Raw genomic sequence first — 11,559 nt, 5'->3', positions numbered from 1 at the left:
AAATTTCCATGATACTGGAAATGTTCTCCATTGGAAAGGAATTTTTTTCTACATTTACTTCATCTCTGGTCTTTGTTTTAAGTGCACTCACACTAAATGCAGAATCCAAGGAGATTCAGCAATGTATCTGTTTAAATTATATGTTGTTTAAATTATATGATTAGGGGCCTTAAGGCCATGGTAGCACATAATAAAAATAATAATAACCATAACCTATGGAGAGCATTTTTAAAGTATCAGGCACCTGAGTAAATGCTTTCTTCATACATCTTGACCCTTAGAGCATGGCAAGAGGTGTTGCTATTATTCCTCTGTTAAGAACTGGGTTTCAGGAAGGCTGAGTAGCCTGCCTGAGGGTGTACCAGGAATTTCTGGAAGGTTGAGTGGTCAGCTCCCAAGTTAAACTTCAGCTGCATCTGACTAAAACTGTGCAGTTAAGCATTGCACTAAATAGCTTCTTGTGACTTGCCCCTGGCTTGAAGGGGCTAAGAGAAGGGAGAGAACTAGAAGGGCCACGTGACCCCGAGGCTCAGGGAGCTTCCGGAGCCTCACTGCAGCGTGGCCTGGCTCCCACTCCTGCCATGGAGAAGGGCTGGCGCTGGCCTGGCTCGCCCCCCGTCCCGTGCTGGCCCCCGCAGGTGCTCCACAGGAGGTGCCATTCCGCGTCCCCCACTTCCTCCCGCCCCCGGTCTGAGGACTATAATCCCACCCTGAACGCTGTGGAAAGGTTAGGGTCTGCAGTCAGTTCAAGCTGACTCAGGGACTCCGTGGGAATCTGACGTGTCCTAAATGCCTTGGAGGAGCGCTACTCTATTCTTCTCTGGGAGTAAAGGGAAAAGATTCTTCTAAAATATTTTTTAAGCCGAAGACTTGTGTAATTAAAGCATTTTAATAAAAACTTCAAACAAAGACCATCAAAAGGTCAAGATTGGAGTGTGTAAGCAACGATCTTATCCGGGATGGTTTTTTTCTGTCGCTGCAGCTTGGAGCTCACTGAGAAACCCCAGAGTTAAGTGATGATCCTGTGCCTTCCTGATTAGGAACCGGCTGCTCTCTGCACTTTGATTAGTCTCGCTCGTAGCTGTGGGATTACAGCTTATTAAAACTGGCAGTGCTGCGGAGGGCAGGAGCCGGGAAGGTCAAACTCACATGCTGCGCCAGCCACAAGCCAGGCCCTGCCTTTACCTGAAGGTTTTGTGTAATTGGCATTCGTTTTAATATTCTTTTTCGTTTCTTTCCCTGTTTTTCAATGTTCAGGTCTCATCCTCACTTTACACCTTTTCTCTCCCTTCCTTCTCAGGAGAGTCCCTGATTTATGACCACATAACCCAAAGAACAGTGGACAAAAAAGGAAAGCCAGCCCAGCATAAGCAACGTGAATTAGGGTAACTGTACATCCTCATTGCCTGTAATAGCCCTGGTTTGTGTCTGTGCATCCAGGCGTCATTACAAACAGCACCCTCTTTTACTTTCAAAAGTGCCTTAGTTTGGATGACAAATTATATGGTCACCATGATGAGTGGCAGAGATGGTCCAACCAGAGAGCAGGTGCCTCATGTAAATGGGACAGTCGCTACCCACCTCTCACCACTTGCTGATGTGGGGCCGGTGCCGTCCGATCTTCCAGTCTCTCAGCAAAGCCCCAAATCTGGATTTTCAGAAATCTCACACTTTGTAAACCCTGGTTCAATTTTTAAAAAATACTCTGCTAGCCAAACAAAACCTAGGTGCTCCGAGTTTGCAGCCTCAGGTTTAGAATTTGGAGGGAAAGCTTTGTGACATCTTTAGCATTTTAAATTTTCGCAGTGACTCATCGAAACATACAGAAAAAGCACCTCTGGTTTCTAGTGCCTGCAGCTGGTTACAGAGTCACACATTAAGATATCCCCACGTTGTCCCAGCTCCATGGCACGCTCCCCAGAGAACTCCCAGCACCACTTTAAACCTGCTCAGAGGGTAGAAATGCATCATCCTGTTCAGCCAATTCTATGGAGGAGAACTGGTAGGCCCGGGAAAGGAAGACCGGCAGTCAGTGGGTCTTTCCTCTCCAGGACTTGAAACAGACACATGTTTCTTTCCAGTTACCACTTTGGCTCTCCTACACTTCCCCCATTTTCTGCTGAGCTGTGCCCTTCCGGGGTCAGCAGTGATTTCCCGGTACTCACTTTCCAGTGATCCTTTCTGACTCACAAAACCGGTTGGTACCAGGACATAAGGGCCCCTACTGCACCTCCAACGTTAACAGCAATAGTCCTGGCTGACGCAGTGAGAGCTCAATTGTGGTTTGTCAAGTGAACGAACATTCTTGGAGCGGCCGAGGCCTTCTCTTCGGATTGTAGCCAGCTGAGCACTGGTTAGAAGTGACTCGCACAGCAGTGCGTGGTGGGACCTGGGCTGAATGTCTTGTCAGTGGTGGTTTTATCTCGCCCTACGCCAGGCAGGCTCCCAGTGACCTGGCACATTTTTTTTTCTTCTTTTACTTGGTTCGCTTTCTACCATTAGCATCTCCTAGTGCTGGCCTCAAAGCAATTTCCCCTGCTTTGACAAGAGGAACTCGGAGTGAACTTTGTTTTTGTTCTCCTTCCTCATGATGCACTTTGAGACCAGGCTGAAGCTGCCAAGGAGTTCAAACGCTGCTACGATTCAGAGGGATTAGCACGTCTCTCTGCACACTCTCCCTGATGGTCGCCTCCTTCCCTGAGCCGCTGTCCCCTGCTGTCTGCTCCTTTGTCTGAGAAACACATTTTCTCTTATTATCACCTAGTTCCCTGCCTGTTTCGGATGGCTTCAGCTCGCCTCCTAATGAAATCAAGATGTTGCTATTAATGGTCTTCTCTTTCCTAACAGCTTAGGGTCACTTCCTTTTATTTAGTCCTTTTCCCTTCCCTCCCAAGCCACATACTCATCTCTGCTTCAAATAAAGATTTCCTAACCCTTTCATAACTACTGCTTTACAGCCGCTGCCAATAAGGCACGAGAGGGAGGAGATAAAAGTAAGGGGAGAGAACCCAAAAGGTGGGGGCGGGGGGGCGGGGAGGGATCCTCCAATAATTGAGAAATAGGGCAAGCATCTTCAGGAGGCTTCTTGAGTGAAAAAATTAGGCAACACTCCCCCCCCCCCCCGCCCCCAGACTGAACATTATAAGCCCAGTGGTCTGGCGAAGTTTTCCTCTAGTTTTTGCAGATGGAATGGGAAGACGGTTACCCCTCTAAGGAGCTGTCTTCCTTCCAAATAGTTAAAATAATGCTTAGCACCATCCTAGTATCATTTATATAAGTCACAAATCCATTTATAGGATCCGGTGACATAATTGATGTAAGAGTTTTTCAAATCGTGCCCCCCAAAAGTTAAAATATTTACCCCCATAATCCAGCATTTTGCATTCCCTACTTATTTTTATTTTGGTTTGAGAAACTTATATAACATTTCCATCATAATTCCGTTTATCATTCCCCAGGCTAAAGAAAATACAAGCTATGCAAATATACTCAGTTCCCCCACATGGTAATTTACACATCAAAAGAGAAAAAAAGAGAGTGACAGAGTATGTTCAATTTTTTCTTTTTTTACCCTATATCTGATTTTGGTTAGACTCTCCAATTTCATGTTGTTTGAGTAGAAAAGTTGTTTCTAGTCATGTTGAAAAAGTCAGTTCAACTTTAGTTTTCACTTGAACATTCAGCTATTACCCCAAATCCCAAGTGTCAAAAACCAGATTTATTCTCCATCGTCAATCACACTGGTTCTCCACTTCAACTTCCTTGCCTCTGTCAGTGGCATCTGTCTTCCAGTCAATCCAGCTGGAAAACTTGTTCCTCGGATGAACGATATAGTTCATAGAAGGGATGGGGATGAAATATTTCAAGGGAGAGAGCAACAAGACTTGATGACTGGCTCAAAGGCATGATTCAACGCAGATTACCACCTGTCCTACCCTCATCCCCTTCCTGGCCTCCTGCTTCTCCCTTCCCCCTTTCCGTTTATCATTCACTGCTACTAGGCTAAGCTGTCATAAGTATCTTCCATAGGATACTCTTTGACTCAAAACCTTCAATGGCTCCCCAGTGTCATCCAGGGCAAGGGCGGGCTGGCCGATGAATTCCTAGGCCTGTCATCATCTGACCCTATCCAATCGCTGTGGCCTCTCCCACTTTTTCCCAATGGTCATATTGTTATCGTACCATTCTTCAAGGTCCAGCCTGAGAACCAAATCTTCCGTAAAAACTGGCTTTTCTAGAATCCTAGACTCTCAGGATTGAAAGAGGAGAGGCTTCTATTCTGGTTTCCTTGGTTCATCAAGGCACCAACAACCAGTGCTCTCTCTAGGCATTTGGTTTGCTCAGGTCTTCAATTCTGTAAGCCTCATCTCCCAACCAGACTATCAGCTCTGTGAGGGAAGGCTAATTCCTCACGGAGGAATATTTTCGCTGTCGGCATCCTCACTGCTGCCCTAGCTTGTAACAGTTGTGTCCACTGAAATTATTAAAGGGGGAGCGTGTGACTAGTTTCCTTCCCACCACGCATCTGTGGTGAGGCTGCTGCTCCCGTCTTAACATATTGCTTGTCCCATTCCTCTTTGCATTACGAAGACATTTGTTCCACAGCTCCCGTGTTTTAGCATATTACTTCTTTATTGCTCCCGGCGGACCTCCGAAGTGGGTATTCTCAGAGAAGAAACTGACTCGGAGAGCTGACGTGACTTGCTTGAGCATAAAAGCAGGAGACCCAGGATTTGAGCTGGATACTAGGACTCCGAACCCAGCATTTTTCCATTTCCCTCCCTGACCTCCCCAAACTGTGTTTTTCTTATACGGAGCATCTGCTCTGCTTCAGAACAAAGGCCGGAGGTAGGTGAAGGCCTAGGCCAAACAGAACTTCCTCCTGCGATCCCTCATCTCTCCTGTTGTCCTCCGGGCTACCCCCATAATTACTCCCTGGCACTCCAGGAGTGGAAAGTCAGGACGACTTAGTAACTGTTTTTCTTTTCCCTTTTTTGTTCCCGGCAATCTGCAGCTGCATTTTAATGATGAGAGGGCTGAGGAGTGACCCAGAGATCATAATTTTGTTTTGGTCAAAGGCTCATACATTTACATATAAATGAAAAGCAAAAGGACATGTAAATTGTAGAAAGGGGGGGAAATTAGCTTAGCCTTTCTCCTTTTCAGAAAGGAATCCTTTGGTGGCAGAGCGAATATAATTTGAGAACCAGAAGGGATGTTACAGATCATTTATAGGACTCCGTCATTTAACAGGGGTGGAACCCAGGCCCAGACAGAGTGTGACTAGCCCAAGGTCCAACAGGACATGAGCGGCAAGGCTTTCTTTCTCAGCCTCAGCAGGTCTCCCCATCCCTGTCTCTTGTTCTGCTTGGATGCGGCCTTCCTATGCCACAGCTCCTGCATCATGTGCGAGGTGCTTGTGACCGTTAGTTTTCTATGTTAACTGGACTGGGCTAAGGGATGCCCAGAAAGTTGGTAACACGTTATTTCTGGCCATGTTCGTAAGAGTGTTTTGGGGAAAAATTAGCTTCTGAGTCAGTCGACTGAATAAAGACCATGCTATTACCAGTTCACTGGGTTTCATCCAGTCTGTCGAGGGCCTGAATGAAACCGAAAGGTGGAGGAAGGGTGAATTTGCTCTTTTGCCAGAGCTGGGATGTCTGTCTTTGACGGATCAGTGCTCCTACTTCTTGAGCCTTCAGAACTCATACCATTGGCTCCCCTGGTCCTCAGTGTCTCTGGGCCCCCAGCTTACAGATGGCAGATCTTGCGACTTCTCGGTCTGTATAATCGTGTGAGCCAGTTCTTATACTGAATCTCTCCTTCCCATCTCTCATCTGTCTCCTATTGGCTCTGCTTCTCTCGAGAATCCTGACCGATAATATTTCACCACTCGAGCAGTAGCTCTAGTCCTCCCAGCTGCTGGCAGAATAGTGACTCTTGAACACAGAGGTTGTTAGGGTGGCCGGTGATGCGGGCAGCCCAGAATTGCACAAAGAGGGGAGCAAAAAACAGGACAGAGTTTATTCTCTCTCCAAGGGAGGAGAGGGGCCAGACATCTAGAGAAATGCCAGCGAGTTTCTGTCCAGCTGGGCCTTTTAAGGGGTTTTGAAGGATGCGAGAGGGTCGCAGCTGTGCTCATGGGGGGTGTGGGGAGGGGTCGACTCTTGGCCAGGTAGAGCAGGAGGTGGCAGGTTTCTCAAGGGGCTCTGTCTGGGACTTGTCCAGGATGTGGCCTGTGGTCAGGCTCAAGAAGAATATATTTTGTAGTTGTGGTCTATTCTCTGAGAATGTAGGGCCCCGTGACCTAGAAAAAGAAAAAGTTAGGGCTAAGTGCAGACATCTGTGAGTTTTGTCTGTCAGCTTGGCTGGGGGGTGGGGAGTGCTTTTGAGTAGATTCCTTTCAGAATTTCAGAGGTTATTCTGTTTGTAGATACATTCTTAAAAGACTTCATTGACCTCATTATGACTGGGCAGCATGGAAGTTGGCAAAGATGTCTCAAGCTCTTTCCAGTGTATGATGCCATTTATAATCTCCTTTGCCCCTCCCATAATTATAAAGGGCCCACCGATTTTTGTGGGTTGTTGGTTTGTCTCAGGGGAGGGGAAGGAGGGAGCAATGGTCCTTCTCTTCTAGGACCCCATCAGGTGATCCTATCTTTTTCTCGTGGGTTCTTGATGGCCTATGAAACTTAGTCCAGCCAATCAGTACATAAAAACCCACATCCTGATCAGGGACTTCCCAGATTTTGTCACCAGGGATATTGCTTGGTCACATACATCCTCCTTACCCTAATTCTCTTTAATACCTTGTATTCATTCTTGCATCCAGTCAAGAAAAAGTTGTCCGCTTCCAACAAATGTCAGGCACTCTTGACACTTGGGATTCAATGACAAACATCCCACAGAGAGCACCTGTCTTCTTGGAACTTTCAGACCAGGAGCAAACTCCCAAATTGCACGTATGCTACAGAATTAGAAAGTTTACTTCGCACATGTAATCTACTAAATCATATCCCACCTCCAGAAGATTATAAAAGTGTCCTAAGAGATGAGAAAACGTGGGAAATCACTAGATGACAATATTAGTAGATAAAATCAGCATGTTAGAGATTTTTACTATTCATCATCAAAGGAATAGAACTATGGGCCAAACCAGTGAGCTGAGTTTGCCTCTGAGCTGGTAGCTGGCTCACTCACGCTAGTTCGGTCTGCGTAGTCTTCATGGGAAGGCTGCCCACAAATCCATAATCCCTCAAAAAAGTATAATCGTTCCCATTTTATATTTGAGGAAACAGGCTAAAACAATCAAACAACTGCTTAAAATTACTTTGATTTCAGGAATATCTGGTTCCGAAGCCTGTGCTATTATCTCTACCCTCATCCCCTCCTTGCTTACTGGCCCTTGCACCCAGGGTAAGCCTCTGCAAAGGGTCTAAAGATAATATAACCTGCCTACTCTTAACAAGCGTGTTTCGGGGCACTTGACTGGCTCAGTCAGTGGAATGTGTGACTCTTGAGCTTGGGGATGTGAGTTCAAGCCCCACGTTGGATGTAGAGATGACTTGAAAATAAAATCTTTAAAAAATAAATAAATAAAAAAGTGCGTTTCTGTGGAGCCACGTCACTGATTTTTTTTAAACAAAATGTTGAAAACACAATTTAATCTTGATGTCTAAGAAGATAATCATGGGAATAGAGACCTTTTCTAATGATCCTGCAATTACTCAAAACCTTTTGGGAGCAACATCTGGAAATCGAGTTTGGGAAAGGAGTTCAGACCAGAAAGCCTATCAGTGAGTACTTATAATGATAACAATGTATACGTGCTGTAAGTTTTAGAAAATAACACAAGGTCATTGAAATCCCTGTTCCATGAGAAGGTCAAGCTAAGTAATTCTGGTTATGATTTTTTAAAGGGTGTGGGTATATGGGTTGAAGTGACTGCGAAGTAATGAACTGCTGCTTTTCTTGTGTGCTTTTGAAGTCCTTTAACGAGATCCTAGCCACGTAGCCACCTTCGGAGCGTTCATTTGGAGATTAAAAAAGCAAAAAAGCTGCCATTTCATAGTATTACCCTGTTTAGATGCTCCGTGGGATCTGTTGATGATCGATTCATTCCACAAACATGTGTTGCCTGCTTATATAGCCCACATTTGCTACACGGTGGAGATTCAAAGGTGAAAATGTCAGGGTTTTTGCATCTGAAATCACAGCTTACTGGAGAAAATAAACGCTTCATTGCAAAACAGCACAGCAACCGCGTTGTGGGTGGGTTATACAAAGCACCATGGTATGAAAGTGTGGAAGTTTTTCTCACCATGTTTTTGGAACCAAAATAAGAGCATGTGGTTTGTGAATCTACCTATGGGGGCCAGAGAGAGCATAGTTGACTTGGCAACTTATTTAAAAAGGATGTATGGAGTTTTACCAAAGGAAGAAGATTCCAGGTCACCAATAAAGTGGTCTGAGAATTCCTGCCAGACCTGCCTTGTGTTCTCCTCACAATGCCCTGTTGCCTCTGATTATCATTCTGTTACTCATCACAGACTCACTTGACCAAAATTTGCTGACTGACGAGGCAGGCAGTGTGATACAAAAGAAAGGAGCATTGCCTTTTTTGATCAAACAAAACCCAGAACCTCCAAAGTTTAGCACTGGAGGAAGGCGATGCTCCATGAGGGGATGGCGAGCTAGTAGTTCCAGCATCCTCCCTCTGAGATGTCACGTCCTCTGGAGGTCTCGGGCTGTCACCTTCCTGGGAGCATCTCCCAAAGAAACACTCTGGCTCACGCTGAATTTGAAACATTTGTTTCCTTCCCAGAAAGCAGTTGAAATTCCATTTTCTTCACATAACTGAGCAGATTTAGACCCACAATCTTTTTTTCCCCTTTAGCACTGGGGATGATGCAGGATGGCAGAGGGAACCCAGGGGGGTCAGTGCCAACAATTGGATGTCTGCTTCCAAGCCAGGGGAGGTCTTTTAGCCAATGTTAGACACTCCTGGAGTCAGAAGTATTAACAGCTGATTCTACCTTCATTGTCTTCCTTGCAGTGGGCTCGGTAAACAAGACCCTCTTCATTCTTTGACGGTAACATTAAACAGCAAACGGGTGCCATTTTCTTAGTGGTAGCCAATCAGCTCACAGCCACTCACATCCCTTCCCCTTACTCCCACCTGGATTAGTTTGAAGCAAATCTCAGACATATAACAATTTCACTTGTAAATATTCCAATATGTATCTTTAAAAGATAAGGACTCTTTTATTTATTTTTATTTATTTTTTATTTTTTAAAAGATTTTTTATTTATTCATTTGAGAGAGACAGACAGACAGACAGGCAGAGCACAAGCAGGGGGAGAGGCAGAGGGAGAGGGAGAAGCAGACACCCCAGTGAGCTGGGAGCCCAACACGGGGCTCGATCCCAGGACCTGGAGATCATGACACGAGCCAAAGGCAGATGCTTAACCATCTGAGCCACCCACGCACCCTAATAAGGATTCTTTTTAAAAATGTAAACACAGGGGGCACCTGGGTGGCACAGCGGTTAAGCGTCTGCCTTCGGCTCAGGGCATGATCCCGGCATTATGGGATCGAGCCCCACATCAGGCTCCTCTGCTAGGAGCCTACTTCTTCCTCTCCCACTCCCCCTGCTTGTGTTCCCTCTCTCTCTGGCTGTCTCTATCTCTGTCGAATAAATAAATAAAAAAATCTTTTAAAAAATAAATAAATAAATAAATAATAAAAATGTAAACACAGTACTATTATTTCACTTAAAAATTAATAATACCTTACTATAACCAAATACCCAGACAGTATTAAAATTTCCTCCATCATCTCATAATTTTTTGCAGTTTTTTTGTTTGAATCAGCATCCATACAGCTATTGAGTGTTTGAAATGTGGCTAGTCAAAATTGTGATAGGCAAGTATAAAAGATACAAGGGATGCTAGAAACTTTACACATAAAAAAGATGTTAAACATTAATAATTTTGCATTGATAGTATGTTTCAATAATAATACTTTATATATATCGGGATAACTAAAATATAGTATTAAAATTAATTCCACCTATTTATTTCTACATTTTAGGTGTGGCTAGGAGAAAATTTTAAATTACCCACGTGGCTTCTGTTCTATTTCTATTGGATAGTGCTGATCTAGAAGCTTGATCAGTTTCAGGTTTGATGGTTTTTTCGGCAAGACGATTTCATAGGTGGTGGTGTGCTCTATGTGGAGGCACATAATGGTTGGTTCAGTTTTTGTGCTGTAGTCCCAGCCCTGCAGCCTGATCCATCTGTTTCTAGTACTCCATTAGCTCTTCACCTAGTGTTTCGCGCAGCCACTAATGATCATTTCCCAGATCCACTCTTTCATTAGAGGATGCTATGGACTGAATGTCTGTGTTCTCCCCCAAATTCTTATATATTTATTTATTTTTAGGATTTTATTTATTTATTTGTCAGAGAGAAAGAGAAAGCACAAGCAGGGGGAGCAGTAGGCAGAGCGATGCAGACTCCCCGCTGAGCAAGGAGCCCCATGTGGTACTCGATCCCGGGACCCTGGGATCATGACCCAAGCCAAAGGCAGAGGCTTAACCAACTGAGCCACCCAGGTGTCCCCTCAAATTCTTGTTAAACCCTAACATCAATGTGGTGGTATTTGGAGGTGGTGTCTTTGGGAGATAATTAGGTTTGAGTGAGATCACAATAGAGTCCTCTTGATGGGGTTAGTGTCCTTGTAAGAAGACAGAAAATGAGTTCCCTCTCTCCACCCTGTGAGGATACAGGAAGAAAGTGGCCATCTACAAACCAGGAAGAAGGCTCTCAGCAGGCCCTGAATTTGCTGGCCCCTCCAGCCTCCAGAATTGTGAGAAATCAGTGTTTGTTGTTCAAGGCTATGATACTCTGGTACGGCAGCCTGAGTTGACTAAGACAGTCTGTCATTCTTTCTGCCTTTATTTATTATAAAAAAACTTTCCATCATCAAAGATTTTTTATACTGAAGTTCAAATTATATGGGATGAATGATTCTTTCCGGTGTTTATCAGTTGTCAAAAGAATGGGTTGGTTCTTTGCCGTCCTCTAAAAGTGACCAATGAGGATTTGAAAAAACTTCTGTTTTAAGTGTTATAATGAACTCACGAATTTTAACCATTTACTGTTCTAAAAACCATTCCATTTATCTTTTTTTGATGCTCAAATTGTTTCCATTTTGGCCAGCGGAAGGACCATCCTGTAGGCTTCTGATTCTGACCCAAACTCAATCTTTTTATTTTTTTTTCTTTCTGGTGTAAAAAGATGTTCCAGGATCACATTTTAAATTTCCTGTCCCCAACCAGAAATTAATTATTTTCCGAACAAGTTCTGATTCCTTTTATTGGAAAGCTTTTTCAGAGGCTCTAGTCTAGGTTCCAGGAGTATTTATTACAAACTTATGGTCATTGCTTCTAAGTTCTTTAGTGGAAAGAGAAAGGAAATACACATTTTTTTAAAGGAGAAAATACACAGTGAATTCTGGTTCAAACTTAGATGATGGGGTTTTTATAGAACTTTCGT

This window comes from Ursus americanus, chromosome 4 (assembly GCF_024610735.1).
Source record: "Ursus americanus isolate L20-20 chromosome 4, mUrsAme1.1.p, whole genome shotgun sequence".
Lineage (NCBI taxonomy): Eukaryota > Metazoa > Chordata > Mammalia > Carnivora > Ursidae > Ursus > Ursus americanus.
Note: the sequence above shows the minus strand (reverse complement) of the source record.